The following is a 20,601-nucleotide window of genomic DNA, read 5'->3' on the forward strand; positions in this document are numbered from 1 at the left end:
AATAAATATTTTATTTTATTTTATTTTTTTTGGTTTTTCGAGACAGGGTTTCTCTGTGGCTTTGGAGCCTGTCCAGGAACTAGCTCTTGTAGACCAGGCTGGTCTCGAACTCACAGAGATCCGCCTGCCTCTGCCTCCCGAGTGCTGGGATTAAAGGCGGGTTTTAAAAATAAAAAAATTTAAAAAAGAAGGAAGAAGAAGAACAAGGAGGAAGAAGGGAAAAGAAGAAGGAGGAGGAGGAAGAAAAAGAAGGAGGAGAAGAAGTGATCACTTTGAGTTCAAGACCAGCCTGGTCTACTCAGTGAGCTACAGAACAGCCAGGGCTATACAGCGAGACCCTGTCTCAAACAAACAGAAAAGATACAAGGAGAAAACCTACTCCCAAAAGTTGTTCTCTGACCTATCCATACATATATCTCTGACCTCTCCATACATATATCTACCTACATGCGTGCACACACACACTTTAAATTTTATATTTAAATAAAAAGATTCCTATAACAACAACAAAAATGTAGTATTTCAATGAAAAAAGCATTCACATATTCTTATTGTCATACAGCAATTATATATATATTAATCCCACTCAGTATGACATTTCAATGCATGTATACAATATGTATTAATTAAATCCAAACCTTTCTCCAATTCTCCAAACATTTTTGCCTTGAGACATACATAAACAAGAAAAATGAGATGACTCGGTGAGCAAAGGCATTGCTGTGCAGGTCTGATAACCTGAGTTTGACCCCTGGGTCCTACAGTAGAAAAAGAGAACTAACTCCCACATATGCTGTGGCATTTGTATGTACACATTCACCACATAAACACATGTTCAAAGTTTAAAAATAACAAGCCAGGCGGTGGTGATGCACGCCTTTAATCCCAGTACTTGGGAGGCAGAGGCAGGCAGATCTCTGTGCATTTGAGGGCAGCCTGGTCCACAAGGGCTAGTTCCAGGACAGGCACCATAGCTACAGAGAAACCCTGCTCAAAAAACCAAATAAATAAAAAAATAACAAATCTAGGGATTAGAGAGATGGCTCAGAGGTTAAAAGCACTGATTACTCTTCCAGGAACCACATGGTGGCTCACAACCATCCATAATGAGATCTGGTACCCTCTTCTGTTGTGCAGGCAAACATGTAGACAGAACACTGTTTACATAATAAATAAAATAAATCTCTTAAGAAAATAACAAATCTAGCCAGTATATATAAAATACTAAGAAAACCAACCTTTTGCAACTGTGATGAAGCAGTGGATCTAGCCAATGCTCATCAGTCACTGTCTAAATGACAAGATGATAATTTGAGGAGGAAATTTATGATGAAGGACTCAAACCTGAATATACCCAAATCCACTGATTAATTCTAGCCTCATAAAAAGCAGAAGGAATTGGAGAGATAGCTCAGCTATTAAGAGCACTGGCTGTTCTTACAGAGGACCTGGGTATGGTTCCCAGCTCACAACCATCTGTAACTCCAGTTTTAGGGGATTGAAGACCCTCTTCTAGCCTCAGCAGGTACCAGGCATGCTTGTGGTACTAAGACATATACATGCAGGCAAAACCTTCATATACATAAAATGAGACAAATCTAAAAAAATTTTAAGTGGGAAATGCTCGTCATTAAACAAAATACATAGTATCTCCCATGAAGTGTTTCTGTCTGAAATAGTCAATCAAAATCTAAGGAAGCCTATCTGTCTAGTGAGAGAGCATGAGATAAACTGTGAAGTAGCCTTTCCTGTGGTCTTTTCAGTCTTACTGCTCACTAGCAACCACTGACTGACCTTACAGCCTGTGGGAGCTATTCTAACAGCTGTCTCCCAACAATTTTCACCAGCTTGGTCCTCAGTTTCATCTTTATTCTTTTCTACCAACTTTTGTTTGTGTTTCGAGGCAAGGTTTCTCTGTGTAGCCCTAGCTGTTCTAGAACTCACTCTGTAGACCAGCCTGGCCTTGAACTCACAAAGATCTACCTGCTTCTGCCAACCAAATACTCTCTAGCCATGTGCCCAGTTCTTTCAGAGCACCAAGTGCTTTGCACAGTTAGTGACTCCTCGGGGACATTGCTACTCCTTCACTGGTCACCTGTAGAAACAGGGTCACCTCACCCACAATGAGGGTTTTTCTGACTTACACCTTGCAATTATCATGCCATTTCATTTGCTTTCACACACCTCAGAAGCTGGCACCGAAGGACAGCACTGCTTTGTGCCTGCCAGGTCCCCACAGTCAACAAGTTAGCTGGCAGACTATCTGGAAACCTGACATCCGTGAGTCACTGATTGTTTCCCAGTGTTACAGTTTTGTAAATCCAAGAAACTAGCTCCTATGTCAAGTTACCTCTCTCTACCTGAAGAAAATCTGGCACCAGATGCATATCTGTAACTTTAAGATGGGGGCACAGCCAGGTGGGCAATGGTGGCACATGCCTTTAATCCTAGCACTTGGGAGGCAGAGAAGCCCTGCCTCAAAAATCCAAAAATAAACAAACAGAAAAATAAATAAATGCATTAAGGAAAAAAATGCGTGATGCAGTCTGGAAATGCAACTCAGTGGGAACACTGGCCTGGTTTATGCGAGGCCCTGAGGTCTATCATCACCATCACTCCAGTACTGTGGAGAAGGCAGGCAGATACAAAGGTTTCCATTTCCAAAGGCATAGCCAGACTTCAGGACCATTAGAGAAGCCCCACACCCAAGCCCAGGTTTAATATGGCTAGAGAATGCCAGCTGTTTCTCTGGAAGGCCCGTGATCTACCGTTCACAAATCTGCTTATGGTCTCTTTCTGTTTACACACACATGTATGTACACTTAAACTATGCCCATTGTTTCTGAAGTCAAATACACACTCGTTTCTTTACAGTTCCCAAACTGACGCTCACATATAGATGAACTCTCCAGTGTCGTGCATAGAGCATATGAAAGGATGCTTAGAATCACTCACTGTGAGGAAAACACAAATCAAACCCACAAAATACCACTTCATAACCAGTAGCCCGGCAATAAGGAAAATGACAGAGAGTAGCAAATGCTGGAAAGGACGTAGAGAGACCATAATCTTCATACACTGCTTGCAGGAAAGGAAAATAGTGCAGACTCTGGAAAACCATCGACACTTCCTTAGTTCAACATGGAGCTGTCACATGGCACTCTACTCTGTGTACATACCAAGAGAAATGAAAAGCACATTTACAGCAAAAACAGCACATAAATATTCAAAGTATTTCTAACAACCAAAAATTGCAGTCAACCTTCTTATCAACTGACAAACACATAAGCAAATGTGGCACAACCAAACAGTAGAAAGTTACCCAGCCTTAAAAAAAAATAAATATTGAAAGGGAGCTGAAAAGAGGCTCACTAATTATAATTAAGAGCACTCACTCCACTTGCAAGGGACCCAGTCTTGATTCCCAGCACCTCACAACCATCCACAACTCCAGACCAGGGATGCATGTGCTGTACATACAATACATGCAGGCAAAATACTCATACACATAAAATATTATTTTAATCTTTTAAAAGAGATAAATAGATATCCAGGCAATGGTTGCACACAACTTTAACCCCAGCACTCACTTGGGAGGCAGAGGCAGGTGGATCTAAATTCAAGGTCAGCCTGATCTACAGAGTTGAGTTCTAGGACAGACAGGGTTACACAGAAAAACCCTCTCCAGAAAAAAAAAAAAAAATACAATTGAGTAGTTGAGAAAGATGCACCCAACATTGAGTTCTGGATGCCATTTCGTACACCTGAATGCACGTACACATAGTATGCAATCACAAAATATCCATCTTAGGTAATTCACTGAAACAATAGATGTAACGATGGGGGAAAGGGAGAGGATCAGATCAGGTAGAAGAGAAGTGACTTTCTGTGGAATGATGAAAAACTGATCCTCCTCTCTCAGCCTCCCTGGTGCTAGAAATACAGGTTTGTTCTACCATGCCTGGCTTCAAAAATATTCTAAAATTTAATTATAAATGATGAATGAATTATATGGTATAAAAATTGAACTTCAAACGAGATCAGGTGTGTTCAGAGTGGTATGGCCGTAGATGCAAATTGAACTTCAATAAACTTGTTGTAACTACTAAGATAATGAGGTCACAGACCAGTGGTCTCAACCTTCCTAATGCTGTGACTCTCATGTTGTGGTGACCCCAACCATAAAATTATTTTGCTGCTACTTCATAACTGTAACTTTGCTATTGTAATGAATAGTAATATAAGTATTTGGTATGCAGGATATCTGATAAGACCCCCAAAGGAGTCACAACCCACAGGTTGAGAACCACTACCACAGGCAGTTCCTTCTGAAAGAGAGAAAATAACTTGTTAAGTACACCAAAATGTCCAACTCCCGGGCTGGAGAGATGGCTCAGTGGTTAAGAGCACTGCTGTTCTTCCAAAGGTCCTGAGTTCAATTCCCAGCACCCACATGGTGGCTCACAACCATCTGTAATAAGATCTGGAACCCTCCTCTGGCTTGCGGGCATACATGGAGACAGAATGTTGTACACATAATAAATAAATAAAATCTTAAAAAAAAAAATGTCCAACTCCCAAGAGCAAAACCCAAACATCTCCCCTGGATAATATGGAGACACTGCAGGAAATTCTTCAGGCAGAGTAGTTAAGTCATTGTTGATGAAATTCAAAGCCCAGCAGTTTCCATGTTTTTAGTTCAGACTGACACAAACCATATTTAAAAATGAGCTCCAGAAAAAATACTTTGAAAAATTTTCCTCTCAATAGTCATAAATTTAAAATATCCAACCAGACAAAAAAAAATGTCATAGAAGATTCGGTCCTTAATCTGTCCCTTCTTAGATCCCAGCTCTCTTGGCTCCTAAGACCACATCTTAGGTAAAACTCTCTGACATGTCCTCTTAGCTGTCCTACACCCTGACTGTTCTCTGTTGCCTCTGTAGTCATCCTCAAGTGCTCAAACACCATCATATCCTCCCTGGGAAGACTGTGTTCCTCTGCCCTTCCCAAGCAGCCCACCTCCTCCCTCACCTAAAACCATCTACTTCTTTTATGACCCATCTTCCTTGTCACGACAGTTGGCTGAGTTTTTCATCAGGACCGCGATCTCCTAAAACAACCAGTCTACATGTTCCCTCCCAGCATCTGGAAGGCTCTCTGGGCTTATGCTCACATTTCTTGGGAAGTCTTGGAAGCAGTTTCAATAAAGACTGAGTTAAAGGCCATGTTGTGTTCTGCCTGATCCTGTCTCTACATCAGCATCACTGCCCCAAAACACAGTTTATCAGAACTAGCCATCTCCCCAGTATGTGCCTGCGATCTCAAAGGCAGGGTTCACTCAAGACATTCAAGAATCAAGGGCTGAGCCACTAGTTTAGTAAGTAAAGTACTTGCCATGAAAGCAAAGACTGGAGTTTGATTTTACAATCCCAATGCTGGGGAGGCAGAGACAGGAGAGTTCCTGGGGTTCGCCAGTCAGCCAGACTAGGCTAATCATCAAATACCAGGTCCCAGACAGAGACTGTCTCAAAAACTAAAACAGGCCCGGGGTAAAGGACTCTTGAAAAGCAATACCTAAGGTTGACTTTTGGTCCCTACATACATACACAAAATGTTCATGGGCACCTGCACACACCCATGGCCAATACACACTCCTACACAATCTTCATATGCACACACACACATATAGAAGATATCCAAAAATCACTTGGGAGGTAACATCAGAAGGACGGTAAGTTTGAGGGAATCCTAGGCTATATGGCAAGACCAAGGAGACTGGAACGGAGGGAGAAAAGAAGAGGAAAGTCAGAGAAAAGGAGGGAGGGCTTGCCTCCTGCATGCTATCTCTGAGCTGTGTCCCAGTCCAAGGCACCTGCACTGATGGAAAGCCTCCTGTGAGCAATCCAGAGATCCTGCTAAACATCCTCTAAGATACAGAGCAGCCCTCTCTGCATCCACTCCAACATGCCAACAGCACTACTACTACTGAGAAACCTGATCAACAAATGCTTCAAGCACTTTCAAGCTACCTAATGTATTATGGAATTATTTCTTGGCTCCATGTGGTAGTATACAACATCTGCAATCTCTACATTCAGAGGGCTGAAGCAGGAGGATCATGACAGTTCATGGATAATCTGAGCTACATACCACAGTACTGTCTCAAAACAAGACCAATAAAGTTACTATTTCTGCACAAATGCTACAAACTTGAATAGCCACAAGCTCCTAAGACACCAAGAGGTATCACTGGGAAAGAGATGATGGGTAAATGCTAATTTAGTGGTTTAAAAAACTATTTTGTGAGTTCCAAGAAGGGGAGCCCCAGAGATCAAGATTCTGGCTATAGATCCTAATACTGGCCAGGGTTTCTCAGTCTACTTCCTACCTGCCAGCAAGGCCACTTCAAGAACTCAGAATCCACACTTCCAGATCTATGCTTGTGTGTACACATGCTTGTAGGGGCCAGAGGTCAACACTGGGCGTCTTCTGACAGTCTCTCAAAGCCCCTGTACTCACTAACTCCGCCACACGGACTGGTTTGTGAGCACCAGGAGTCTGTCCATATACTCCCTGGCCCCAAATGCTTTTCCACGCAAGTGCGGAGATCCTAACTGAGGACTTCATGCATGTCTTTTCCCAACTGTGCTACCTCCCCTACCCCCAGTCCCATTCTTACCTGCAGCAGAGCCATCCCTTCAACTGACCCTGGTGCTCCAAGCCAGAACACCTACCTATGCTGTTCAGGCTGAATAAAGGCATCAGAAGACTGAACAGCAATCTTCCCCAACCCCCAGGCCTAAGGAGGACATGACATCACCTCAACCCTATCACAATGTCCCCGTGACTCCCAGAGGAAGGAGGCCCAAAGGTGGAAAGTACTGCATGCCTCAGACTCTAAGGCTTCATCCTCTGCCACCTCAAATCAGTGCTCAGCATCAGCCAGCGAGGAGTGGCCTCATTTCCTGTGCAAGGCCAGTAAAAATAGGAAGTGGGGGAGGAAGTTCACAAAGTAGAAACAAAAGTAATCATGGCCCAGTTTCCTGAACACAAATCACTGAAAGGCAGGCAGGGCGAGCCAAGGCCAGAGAAAAGGAAATGACTCTTCTGTGTCCGGCAAGCCCATACCATTTTCTGTGCAAGAGAGGCAGCCTCTTAACCAAAAAACTGGACAAAGCCGGACGCCAGCTATTACATGGAAATCAATGTAAAGCATGTAATTCAAAGACTCACACGGACTGCTGAAATGTGAATCCTATCAGCACACATTCAGTCCATGGAAAAGTCCTGGGCGGTCATGATTAAGTTCTTCTTCTAGATAGAAATGACAGAAGGGCTGGAGAGATGGCTCAGTAGTTAAAAGTGCTTGATGCTCTTCTAGAAGACCGACCTACAGAATCTGCCCAGTCACACAGACATGAACAAAAGAGACACGCAGGTCCTGCTCTCAAGCATCTATCAACACAGGATGGGGAATGCCTCTGAGCTGACAGTTGCTCTATCAACTTTACCACAAAACAAGGCATTTTTCCACAAAACCAAAGCAAAGTAGTGGTTCTACAGCATTTTATATCTGTGATCTACAAACAGTGGATCATTTCGTTTAAGAAGAAAAACTGCTCTAACCACCAAGTCAACATAGTTGAGATTTACTCTAAAATAACAGAGGTTTAAAACAACAAAAAGATAAGCCAAATGTGTTAAACGGTCACTTTGAGGGATAGGCTTAATTTTGTTTAAATTGAGGGTTAGTGGGGCTAGAGAAATGGATGGGAGTGAATGGTCAAAGAGGACTCAGTTTGGTCCCAAGCACCCAAATGAGGCCGCTCCCAACTAACTCCAGTTTGAGAGAATCCAATATCCTCTGGCTCCCAAAGGGCACCTGCATGCACATGGCGCATGTAAACAAACACAGGCACATATACGTATACAACCATACTTACATATGAATAAAAAAATCTTAAAAAAAAAATCACTGTTTTAGTCTTGTTTGTGTTTTTTTTAACATGGGAGGAAAAAAATCAGTCTTTTAGTTGTTGTTGGTGGTGGTGGTGATAGTTCTTTGTTTTGTTGTGGTTTGGTTTTGGTTTTTGGAGACAGGGTTTCTCTGTGTAGCTTTGGAGACTGTCCTAGAACTCTCTGTAGACCAGGTTGGCCTCGAACTCATGGAGATGCTCCTACCTCTGCTTCCCCAGCGCTGAGATTAAAGGTGTGCACCACTACTACCACCCAGCTGTTCTGGATTTTTTTTTAAGCAGCTACTACATCAATAGTGAAAAAGTAAATGAGATAGACGATAATCAGCACATATTCACATTAACACAATTAATGTCTATTTAGTAGCAGTAACAAAAAAGATACAATTATTCCTTGACCTGCTGCATTAGTCATTACTATGATTTCCTAGTGACTGAAGGACTTACTTTACTCTGTATTTAAAATGTTTACTCTTTTTACAAAGCTATAACCTTTCAGAACTTGGTACCATTGAGCAAAGTGCTGAAACTTACAAAGTAACTTTACCACAGAGACACTGCAAACCAAACACAACACAGACCCTGAAAAGGAGAACTGGGCATGACAGCACAAGCCTGACATCTCACCACTTGGGAAGCACAGGCACTAGGATCATGAGTTCAAGACCAACCTCAGAATCAAGAGCAGACTCTTGGGGAGAGTCTGTCTACAAACATTGAACTATAACATCAACAAAGACTGACAATGCTGGGCAGGGGGGAAGTCTTACTTGTGGCCTAGGCTGACCTTAAACTCAAGACAGTCCAGCCTTAGCCTCCTGATCGCAGGATAACAGCAGTGTACTACCACATCTGGGAAAGCTGGCTCTTACAATTCTGAAATGTTTGCTCGGATAAGATCAAGTTTTCATTTATAAGACTGGGGCTGAAGAGGTGGCTCTAATTATCTATCTAGATAAATAGATAGATAATGATCTATCTGGATATCCATCCTATGGATCATTATCTTTCTGACATCTCTGTCCCAAGTGACTGCTTCTATCAAAACTCCAGGTTCTTTACATAGCTGGTCTTAAACTCACGATACTCCTCCTTCATCTCCTAAGTGTTGACATTACAGGCTTGTGCCATCACACCCGGGGTTTGAGATTCCTCTAACCCTTTCCTTGAGTTTAGCTAACATTCTAGCGCACCTCACAGGACTTACAGAAACGATTTACTCACACTGACCAGTTTATTGTAAAGGATCTCACAAAGGACTGAATGAAGAGACGTGATACTCTCTCCAGGCCTGCCACCCTCTAGAAACCTCCAGAAGCTCTGAGCCTTGGCATATGTGGAGGCCTCATGACTCAGGCAGGACATGAAACCCCAGCTGCTGATGATCATTCACTAAATCCTCCTCCTGTCCCAATCCTCAGATGTCACCTAAGTTTGTTCAGGTAACTAGCACCTAGCCTGAAGCTCTTCAAGGGCTGCCAGCCATCAGTGACCTCATTAGTATACAAAAACGTATTTACTCGTTCAGAGGCTCCACAAATTTCAGGGGTTCCTGTCATGATGGAAAAAAAATCAAATAGGTATTTCTCAACTATCACATCAAAACAATTTTCAAGTCAGGTAAGATGGCATGCACGTGTAACCCAGCGCTCTGAAAACTGAGGCCAGAGCACAGGCAGTTCTAGGCCAAGCTGAGCACAGGAAGACACTGTCTGAAAAAAAGAAAAAATAGCTTGAAAATTTGCAAAACAAGTTGAACTAGTACAAACTTATTATTGTGTCCTTTAGAAAACTATTTAAGAGGCTGGAGAGATGGCTCAGCAGTTAAGAGCACTGGCTGTTCTTCCAGAGGACTTGGGTTCCATTCCCAGCATCCACATGGGAGCTAACAACTCTCTATAACTCTAGTTCCAAAGGATCTAACATCCTCTTCTGATCTCCACATGCATGCACATGTTGTACATACATACATGCATATAAGACATTTATATACCTAAAATAAATCTTTAAAAATAGAACATTATTTTTAAAAACTTAAACTTCTACACTGCTACTCAGTAGTATATGTCAAAATAAAAATTAGAAATTACCTTTCTTACTATGAAGGAGTATTATGTGAATTTAGAGTCATTTCAAATTTAAGGTAATTTCTGGCCAGACCTGGTATCACACATCTCTAACTGGTGAGGAAGATCAAGAGTTTAAATTGGATTGGTTTAATCCCAACACTCAGGAGGCAGAGACAGGTAGATCTCTGAGTGTGAGGCCAGCCTAGTCTACAGAGTGAGTTCCAGGACAGCCTGCTACAAAGAGAAACCCTGTCTTGAGAAAGAGAGAGAGACAGAATGAGTTAGTTTAGGATGGGCACAGACAGTAATACATACCCGTAATCTCAGCACTCTCTGTGAGTTTCAGGCCAGCCTGATCTACAGAGTGAGTTCCAGGACTACAAAGAGATATCCTGTCTCAAAAAAAAAAAAAAAAAAAACCTCAAAAGAGAGATAGAGAATTTAAGAGTAACTTAGGCTATATACAGTAAGGCTCTTGTCTCAAAAAACAAAACAAAACAAAAAAATCAAACAAACAAAAATGCAAGGTACCCATGAATGATTTTTGCTAATTGATAACTACGGTGTCTCTCCTCCAAGCTGGGAACGCTGACTCTAATTTTATACACCCTGCAAGTCCTACCATCTGTCAAGAAGACCAGCAAGTGAGAGACAAAATTTCAGCAGATCACACCATCAGAGATGTGCAACACTGTGTGTCTTTGTATGATGGGTATCAAACTCAGTGTTCTGCCCATGTTAAGCAAACATTCTTGCACTGAGTTATATACAAAGGCCAGAAATGTAGAAATTCTATGATAATCTCCTCACCATGGGCTCCCTACCCAGGGAAGGCTCATGCTGGCTTCCTACTCTGCTACTTTCCCAGGCCATAAGCCTTTACATTTTCAACTACTGAGGTCTTGAGATAAACATAGCTCTGCTCCAGACATCAGGGATACGGAAGTGCTGCCTAGTTCAGTAGGCTAGTAAGGCCCTTACTGCTGCTAGGTGAAAGATGTTCCAATACAAACAAACGTCAGGAAAGCCACGTGCTGTCAAAATGCAGTGGCTATTGCTATGGCCTGGGCCTCCTGATTCACCTAGATGTGAACTTCTGCTCAGCAAACATGTGCCAAAGGAAAGGCACTTAGTGACTATGACCTTAAGCAAGCCAGCTGAAATCTCGTGCGGCTGTTTCCTTAGTAGAATGGCACAGCTAAACTCCATGGAGCACAGGACTTAGCACATCTCCAGCCTCAGGAAATAGAAACAGCCACTCTTCACGAGGCCTTGAGCTAGCATAGAGATTCCTCATTCTGGTCAAATTGACCCCAATCATCACTGAAGTTAAAAGCATACAGAAATAGTGCCCACTTTCCTGCAGCTGTGGCCCCCAACTCTCAGAGCTCAGGCAACAAACTAAAAGTGTCACCTGGTACGCTCAAGATAAAGAAAAGAAGGTCATGGTTCTTCCCGCTTCTCTGCTCATCACCCCTGCCACTTCAGCCCCGCGCTATAGGAAGTGGTGGACACAGCAGAGGAAGGGGCACTATCACCTCAAATTACAAAGCACAGGACAAAGTTACTTACGCATACCATTCTCCCCTCCCTTGAGACTCAGGGGCAGCTCAAGTCCTCGGGAGCTGCTGAGAGGGCCCACTTTCCCCTCTCCTTGCCTAGATCACTGAAGCCCAGGACATGAGAGTCTGGAAGCCAGGCCAGTGTTCCTCAGCCTCTGGGACAAGGGTGATAGGGTAGAGAAGACTGAGCTCTTCCCAGGTTCCTTAACCATAACTGAATCTCTTTAGTATCTAATTCCCAAGTCATTTTTAGTAAGAAAATGTGATTGCTTTTGTGGTAGTATCCAGCTCTAATTCTATATTCAAAGCTTCCCACTGCTTACCAGAGCTCTGTGAGTTCCAAGGCAGCTTGGTCTAAACAGTGAGTTCCAGAAATGCCAGAGATACAAATAGTGAGACCCTGACCCAGTATCCCCCCAATCCAGAAAAAGAAAGAGAAAGGTTTAAAAGTAGGGTCAGTAATATGGTTCAATGGGTCAGTGGGTAAAGCTGCTTGCTACCAAGCCTGATGATCCGATTTCCATCCCAGGACCCACAACGTAGAAGCCAAAATCCAATTCCTCTGATTATTATCCTCTGATATCCACAGGTATGCCATGGTACTCATGCCCACATATGCCACAAACAAACTTTCAAATGTAATAAAAAATTTAAAAAGGAATGCCACATCAAGGGATGATTTTTTTTTTTTTTTTGAGACAGGGTTTTTTAGTATAGCCTTGGCCTTCCTGGACCTCACTCTGTAGACTAATCTGGCCTCAAACTCAAAGATCCGCCTGTCTCTGCCTCCTGAATGCTGGTGTTAAATGTGTGCACCACCACTGCCTGGCTCAAGGGATGAATCTTAAAACTGACAGTAAGTGCACACGCTTTTGTCAAGAAAACAAATGGCACTAGCCAGGAATACATAGTGAGACCCTGTCCCCAAAAGAAAAGCAAACAATGGCAGCATGAACTACAAGAACCAACTTGGAAGGGGTCCACATGTATTGTATTAAGAGATTTATTACCTAAACCAGACATGAGTTCAAAGGCAGAGTAACATTCTATCATTTTATACCAATGGCATACAAACACCAGAATAACCCAATTACAGACCCCTCTAATCTATTTCCTGTTTCTCAATCCTTTGTGTCAGGTTGTCTGGGACACACATCACCCTTGGAACAAGACCTGCAGTAAGGGCTGGAGAGATGGCTCAGTGGTTAAGAGCATTGCCTGCTCTTCCAAAGGTCCTGAGTTCAATTCCCAGCATCCACATGGTGGCTCACAACCATCTGTAAAGAGGTCTGGCGCCCTCTTCTGGCCTTCAGGCATACAGGCAGAATATTGTATACATAATAAATAAATAAATATTTAAAAAAAAAAAAAAGACCTGCAGTAAGTCGGGGGGGTGGGGATGGCATATACTCATAATCCCAGCACTGCAGAGGCAAAGGGGAAAATAAATAGCTCCAGGCTAGTCTGGCTACACAGCCAGATATTGTCACCAAATATATTTTTTTAATGTGCACTGATGTTTTGTCATGGGTGTTAGGTCCCCTGGAACTGGAGTTACAGACAGCTGTGAGCTACCATGTGAGTGCTAGCAACTGAACTGCCAACACCATGATGGATGTAAGCCACACGTTCACTTTACTGTAGCGCACAATAACAAACACACATTCCTGCCAGGATCTGCTCTAAGGGCTTTATAGTAACACAGTAGAGCCTCGCTGTAAGCTTAGTGTGGCGGCTCGCACCTAGAAGCTGGGGCATGAGAACTGCTGTGGTGTGAGGCCAACAGCCGGTTTGGACCACGTCTCAAAGAGAAGAAGAAAAATCACACTGTAACCCTAGACATCATTACCGCTCCTATTTTCAAACTGATCTCTTCAAAAGAGAAGAGAGCTGAGCGACTGAGAGGCTAATGAGTAGTAGGTGGTGTGGAGACTGCAGACTGGCTAGCACTTGCTCTTTGCTCCCTCTGTACACGACTGGGTATGCACAGACATCTATTTTAAAATGTATTCATCTTAAATTGAAAATAATAGACAGAAAAAAAGCATGGCATATAAAATGATACCCAAGACAGTGTAAAATCAGGTAAGGCATGGGGCATACACCAGAAATCTCAGGACTTGGGAGACTAAGGCAAGAGGATCTTGAGTTCGAAGCTAGCTTGGGCTAGTCAGCAAAACCCTGTCTCAAAATCATTATTATTTTAATGTTAGGGTAGTTAAACATTTACTGTTTGCATTAGAAAATTAAAAGTACTGTCGGAGCTGGGCAGTAGTGGTGCACACCTTTAATCCCAGCATTCAGGTTGCAGGTGGATCACTATGAGTCTGAAGTCAGCCTGGTCTACAGAGTGAGTTTCAGGATAGCTACAACTACACAGTGAAACCCTGTCTCAAAAACCAAAGAAAGAGACAGAAGGAAAGGAAGGGGGGTGGTTATACTACAGAACCTATTCAAAATTAACCTCAGAGAAATGGGGGGAAAGGCATCTATCTAAGAATTATATCTAAGTGGGTAAGTCAAACTTAGTTCTTCCTGAAAACGAGATGAGGATACATTTCACATTTGAGACAGTTTTTGACCCAGTGTGGACACATACTTGTAATGCAAGCACTCAGGAGGCTGAGGCAGACTGGATTACTTAACAACCTGAGTTTTTTTCTGCAGCCTCATCCCAAAGGCAACCAATTCTTTTTCTATTACCTGCCCCCAGGATCTATTTCTCTCTCTAACTCAAACAGACAGACACATATGGAGTGATTTAATTTTTGGTTTAAGGATACTGAGAATCACAGTCAGGGCCCTCACTGTGATGCTCTACACACCCTCGGCTAACCCTCACTGTGATGCTCTACACACCCTCGGCTAACCCTCACTCTAAGTTGTGCCTATTTTCCATCTTAACCTAAGAGGTCTCACGAAATAGAAGATTTGGGGAGGGTGTAGACTCCACTGGGAACGGCATTCACAAAAAGCTCTTAAATGTACAAAGACATTTAGAAGTACCCTTGAAGCAGTGCGTAGGCTAACTGGAGGTGACAGACACTGAACATGTCAGTTCTGTATGTATCACAGGGCTGTGAAGACTACACAAAGGAATAGACACCAAATACCTAGTGTCAGACCCGACTAGCAGTGAGCCCACAGTGGCGCAGAGAGCACTATTAATTACGCACGGCAGGCTGCCTTACCTCCACACCTTCATTCATGCCATCACCCGCCTAAGCATCCTCTGCTCTTACAATGGAACTGGAGTCAAACTCTCCTCTCCCCACGCTATTCAGCTAAGCTCAACCTTCTTCAGAAAGTTTCCCTCTGACACCTTCAAGGTTGGCTTTCCTGCCTGAGCAGTTTGGGAAGAGCCTGTCTGTCATCACTTCCCACAGTCTCAGTGAGGCCAAGGAATAGTTTCAGAGGCACTAGCTGGGCTTAAAGAGAACTGATGCATTGACCTGGAGGCCGGTTACTGAGTGTGCACACACCAAAAGAGCTAGCCCTCGCTGGAATTTTACCAGACTTGAAGTCCTCACGGCAATACTAAAAGAAATGAGCCATACTCTCCCCATTCTACAGATACAGCATACAGTGTCCCAAGACCAGAATCTACTACGGCACTTTAGATAGAGCTCTGAACACCTCTCTTTGGCAAGAAATTTCCAGATGAAACTATGCAGGGTATAAGTAAGCAAGGTGGCCCCTCTCTTTGATACTGCAGGGGTTATGTAGCACTCTTGGTCAGGAGTCCAGACAGAGAACCCTCACACCTCTTAAGTTAGTACCAAACTTCCACAGACACCATCCCAAACCTCTGCCAGAAACTCAGTCTTTCTTGGGGGAATACAATTTAAGTTTAAGCTTTCTGGCCACAAACACATTCCAAACATGCCTTCCTTGGGGTTATAGCTGGGTCAGTTTGGGTTGAATTTAAAGTCTTCCCTGAAATTTGTCTAACTCTATTTACAAAACGTCTCTTGGCTTAAGCGTGTATCTTTTCTATAGATATCAAATGTGTATTTTTAATTTAATCTCTGATGTTGAATTAAGAATTCAACAAATTCTTAATTGTTTCCAGAACCATGTGTTCTAGACCCTGGAGATAAATGCAGTGAACAAAATAGGCAAGATTCTTGGGGCTGGAGAGATAGCTCAATCATCAGTGGTCTGCCAAAGGACCTAGGTTCAACTCGCAGCACCCAAATGGCAGCTCATACCTGTCTGTAACTCCAGTTCCAAGGTTTCTGACAACCTCACACAGACTTACATGCAGGTAAAACACCAATAAACATAAAAATAAATTAACAGAAAAAAATAGAAACAAACCAGGCAATATTCCAGAAATTTGGCAGTTTTTTGGTGTTTCCCTTCTAGGTACTTTAGACACTTCAGAGCAATGGCTGTTCTGTCTTCTCCAGGCTGTCTCTTAGCTCTATATTCTGATTTCCCAATAAAACAATAGCCCATACTGTAGGGGACTGTGAACTAACTAAGGTTACATTCTTCCTAACCAGAGTAGAACTAAAGCAGTCCCTAAGAAAAAAGAAACAAAGTCTAAATTAAGGTGTAGGGGAGGCAACGTATAGTGGAACATGCCTTTAACCCCAGTACTTAGGAGGGCAAAGCAGACAGAGCTCTGTGAGTTTGAGGCCAGCCTGGTCTACACAGTGAGTTCCAGGACAGCCAGCGCTACATAAGAAAAACCCTGTCTCAAAATAAAAACCACAAAGGTGTAGGGAAGAATGCAAATCACAAGAGTGACCTGAGTCACTAAGGAAGATGAGACTGTGGGATGTCAACTAGTAAGAACATTAGATTCACCCTAGAAGTGATGAAGGACTCCATGTCTAGTGGTCATTTAGAAGGAAATAAAGAATTAACAGAAGAACCAGAATTGAAGCCAGGTATGAAGTCACATGCCTATATTCCCAGCACTTGGGAGACTGAAGCAGGAGGATCTCTCAAATTGGAGGGTAGCTTGGGTACACAACAAGACTCTATGTCCAAAAAACAAAAGCAGAAGAACACACGAACACACACACACAGAGCGAGAGAGAGAGAGAGAGAGAGAGAGAGAGAGAGAGAGAGAGAGAGAAGCCAAGCCCAAGTAGGGGTAGAGATGTCATTCCAAGGACCCAGGGACAGTGAAGTAAAGTGGTCTCTACTTCCAAGTCTATTCTGGATGTGAATGGATGTATTATTTCATTTGCATTTTAATAAATAAATCTTGCCTGTGGTCAGTACAAAGCAGTCATACTAGTCAGTCACACAGGCCAAGCCAGCTAGCTCAGTCAATAGAGCATAAGACTCTTAATCTCAGGGTCGTAGGTTTGAGCCCCTCGTTGGACACCAAACACCACGAATAATAAAAACCCAGAGACACATATTGAGGTTCAACCTGAAAAGTAAGAACAGTCAAATCACTAGAGAGCTCTGAACTCTTTGAAATCTTCAGACTAAAGGAGAAAACATTCCTGTTTCATTCCGCCTTATAGTCTACTCTAGTGCTGGGATTAAAGGTGTGCACCACCAACTCCCGGCCTCTATGGTTAACTAGGGTAGCTGCTGAGATTAAAAGTATGTGCAACCACTGCCTGGCCTCTATGGTTAACTATTGTGGCTGCTTAACACTGACCTTCAGGCAAGATTTATTAATTTATTATTTATTTATTAAAATACAAATGAAATATCACTACAAGTGGAGGAACATGTATTAAGGGGAGGGAAGAAGTATGAGATTAGGTCTCAGAAAGTGGCACCAGACAGGCAAGACAAAGTGGAGCAGTAAAGATAAGGTAAGAAAATGGTTACCACTGCTCTGAAGTGGTCAGCCAAGAGCAAGGCTAATTCATAACAACAAGAATGACTGCCCACACCAAACAATGACAGTCACAAGATCTGAGGAGGCAGCAGTGGTGTAGTGCACACCGAACCATGTTCAAACTTCTGAGATCAGGGGATGAAAAATGGCTCAGAAATTAAGGGCACTGGTTGTTCTTGCAAACACCTGGGTTTAATTCTCATCACCCACATGGCAGCTCACAACCACCTGTAATTTCAGACCCAGAGGACAGGAAGCCCTCTTCTGGCTTCAGTGGGCACTGTACACTCATGGTACAGCCACACATTTAGGCAAAACGCCCATACATGTAAAATAAAGTAAGTAAAATCTCAAAGTCCTAAGTTGGATCCTAAAGCACGGCAGATAGGAAATACAACTAAACAAAATGAAACGGGAAGAAGAGCAAGCAGTGACGGGCAGGGTCAACCAACTAAGAAACCCTCACATGGACAGTATCAGAAAAACATTTAGAGCACAACTCAACACTTGAGGCTCTTTTTGAATTAATACTGATTGAGAGGACCCAGTAATGTGCTCTTCCCGCCCCAAACAAAGCAATCCCTTGTTCTAGCCAACATTCTTTGTCCATCTAGGAAAAGCATTATTTTCCACTGAGGACAAAGTCTCACAGGAGAAGGGACAGAGTGGACACACAACCCATGGGATGTTCTAGCCTCCGAGCTCAATAGTGACGTCCCTGGAACGTGGAAGATCAAGGAGACACACAGCTCCTGGTGTAGGGGACTTGACGTTCTCGACAAAGTAAGTATTTAGGATTTTGTTTTTGTTTTTTTAAGGATGCTTAAAGCATGCTGTCTTCCAAAAAATCCAGAGATAATTTTAGATTGAAAAAAAATCTAGGCTTGCCAAGGGAATCTGAGAACTTTTCTATCTTGGTCTCCAATGCTAACCTACGTATTCGTGTGCAAAAATAGAGGAAGATTAGAATCTCAAATGCCAGACTGAAAAGTTGCCACAACAAACCTGCACTCTTCATATGGAGTCCGTTATCATATGTCAGCCAGAGAGCAAATGGAACAGCAGCGAAACCTTTTAATATATTTCCTATGTATATATATCATATTTACACCAAATGTAAAGTATTCCCTGAACTTGTAAAGGAGACATTTTTTAAGATTGCAAAAAGAAAAAAATGTATTATTTTCAAGGCACATAAAAACATTCAAACACATACCAAATCAAATCTGTAAGTAGCCCTTTGCAAATACATTCTTAGAACCTTAAGCCTAAAATAAGACTTGTTGAGGAAGTTAAAGTTTATTACGGTTACTGGATGACTACCCTGCCACTTGGGAAATAGATCTTAAAAATAAAAATAAAAACAAAAAGGCAGGGCCTGTTAGCCTATGGTTCTAATTCCAGCACTTGAGAAGCAGAAGTAGAGAGATCTCTGTGAGTTTAGGACCACCCTGGTCTACACAGTGAGACCCTGTCTCAAATAAGTAAATGGGTAAATAAAAACAAACAAAAAGGTTAAAAATTTTTAGGCAATTATGAGAAGCAAATATAAACGGAATTTTCTACAATACTGGGTTTGAGATTTCCAAATATATCAACAAGGCGAAAAAAGGAATGTTACCTTTGACCCCCATTTGTAAGTTTATCCCAAGAAGACAAAAAATCAGATAAATCTTTTTTGGCATAAGTATTTATCTTGTGACAAAGAGGAAAACAAGTAGTCATCAGGGCTTGGATAAATTATGGTACCCGATGGTCTACATACAACAAACATACAAGATGACACACACACACACACATAAAAACATACGTGTGTGTATATGTATATATATCTGCATTGACTGATGTCACCAAAATCTTAGCAGTGGTTGTCACATTGTCCTAGGTTGTGGGACCGTGGTCATTTTCTCCCCTGACACTAGCGTGCTGCCGAGAATGTTTTTACAAGGACAGAAGAATGAATCGCTTTCATAATGGCAGTGGGTGAGGAAGGGCACGGACGAGCTATTTTCAAATTGGGGGCTCCCCAGGCTGAGAAATTTCCCAGGCAAATTTGGTTGAAGTATAAACAAAATTCTTATCATGCCAAGCAGGCGTGCTCTTTTTCCCTTGCTCCACGCGGGGCAGGAAGACACACCCCTGACCCCTGCGCTCGCCCCGCGGGCGTGGATCCTTCCTAGCCCTAGCCCAGCCTTGGCCCTCCCGACCCCGCCGCACCCACGGGCTCAGAGGGGAGCCAAGAAGGGGCGCGAGGACGGCCGAGCAGCCGCGGGGCGGCCTGAGGGTAGCAGCGCCCGCCCGTGCCCGTGGACCCAGGTCGCCCACAGGCCGCCAGCCCTTCGCGCACCGCGCAGTGAGCTTCCGGGAGCAGATCCCCCGCGGCGGCCCAAAGCAGAGTCAGGCGTCCTTCAGAGCCGACGCGCCCCCAAGGGTCTCAGTCCCGGGCGCGCGCGGAGAGGCCCCTCCGGGCTTCCGTCCACCCTGCCAGCGCCCGCCGAGCCCGACGTCCTCCACAGCAGACGAGTGAGGGACGGCGCCGAGGAAAGCGGAGCTCCCCGAGGTCGCCTCGATGCCAGCCGCTATGGCGACCCGTCGCCTGCCGCCCACCCACAGTCAGCCCCCGCAGACCCGCGCCCACCGGCGCCCGTACCTCACCTGCGACGCGCCCCGGCTCCCAGCGCACAGCCCGGACCGGCTGTGTACACCGGAAGTGACGTCCGCGGCCGGCCCCGCCCCCGCCCCAGGCGGCCGCTGCGGTTCCCGGCCAGAGCCCACCCTCCCCCCGTGCTAGCTGGGCAGCCGTACTGCTCAAAGTCTCTCGGGGTTTCCAGCCCCTGCCGGCACTCTGTAGGAGGTCTCGGTTGCTTGATTGATTATTGAAAATTGATGACTGAAACACTGATCGCTAGACACCAGTACCTGACAGGCTGTGCAGAAGGGGAATAGTACTAGCACCCTCAGGAGTTGAGTCGCGAATGATGGCAAGAGAATACTAGTGTCACCAATCCGTGCGATGATGTTGTAGTGCAGATGGTAGGAGGGGAAAGTGGAAGAGGAAAGGAGTACCCTGACCTAGTGGGTGGTCAGGGAATTAGCCCCAGGGAAGGGCCAGAAGCTGAGGTCCTAAGAAGAAAAAAAGAAAGGGGGGGGGATTGTAAAACAAACAGAGGAATGGC

At 43.8% G+C, this 20,601-nt stretch overlaps 1 protein-coding gene across 3 annotated transcripts in view; it reads right to left on the reverse strand.

Moving 5' to 3' along the window:
• Positions 1-20,141, reverse strand: part of Garre1 (granule associated Rac and RHOG effector 1) — an 81,851-nt gene extending 61,710 nt beyond the window's left edge. For 2 of the 3 annotated variants that reach the window (XM_041653726.1, XM_041653723.1), the window contains exon 1: positions 20,081-20,141. The gene's annotated coding sequence lies outside the window, so the exon portion shown is untranslated. Of the gene's footprint in view, positions 1-10,363; positions 10,385-20,080 lie in introns of those variants that run through there. The other variant, XM_041653724.1, reaches the window with a different exon arrangement.
• Between the last annotated feature and the right edge of the window lie 460 nt (positions 20,142-20,601).

This window comes from Microtus oregoni, unplaced genomic scaffold, assembly GCF_018167655.1.
Source record: "Microtus oregoni isolate MIOR12 unplaced genomic scaffold, Mior012 000006F_ref0000085, whole genome shotgun sequence".
Lineage (NCBI taxonomy): Eukaryota > Metazoa > Chordata > Mammalia > Rodentia > Cricetidae > Microtus > Microtus oregoni.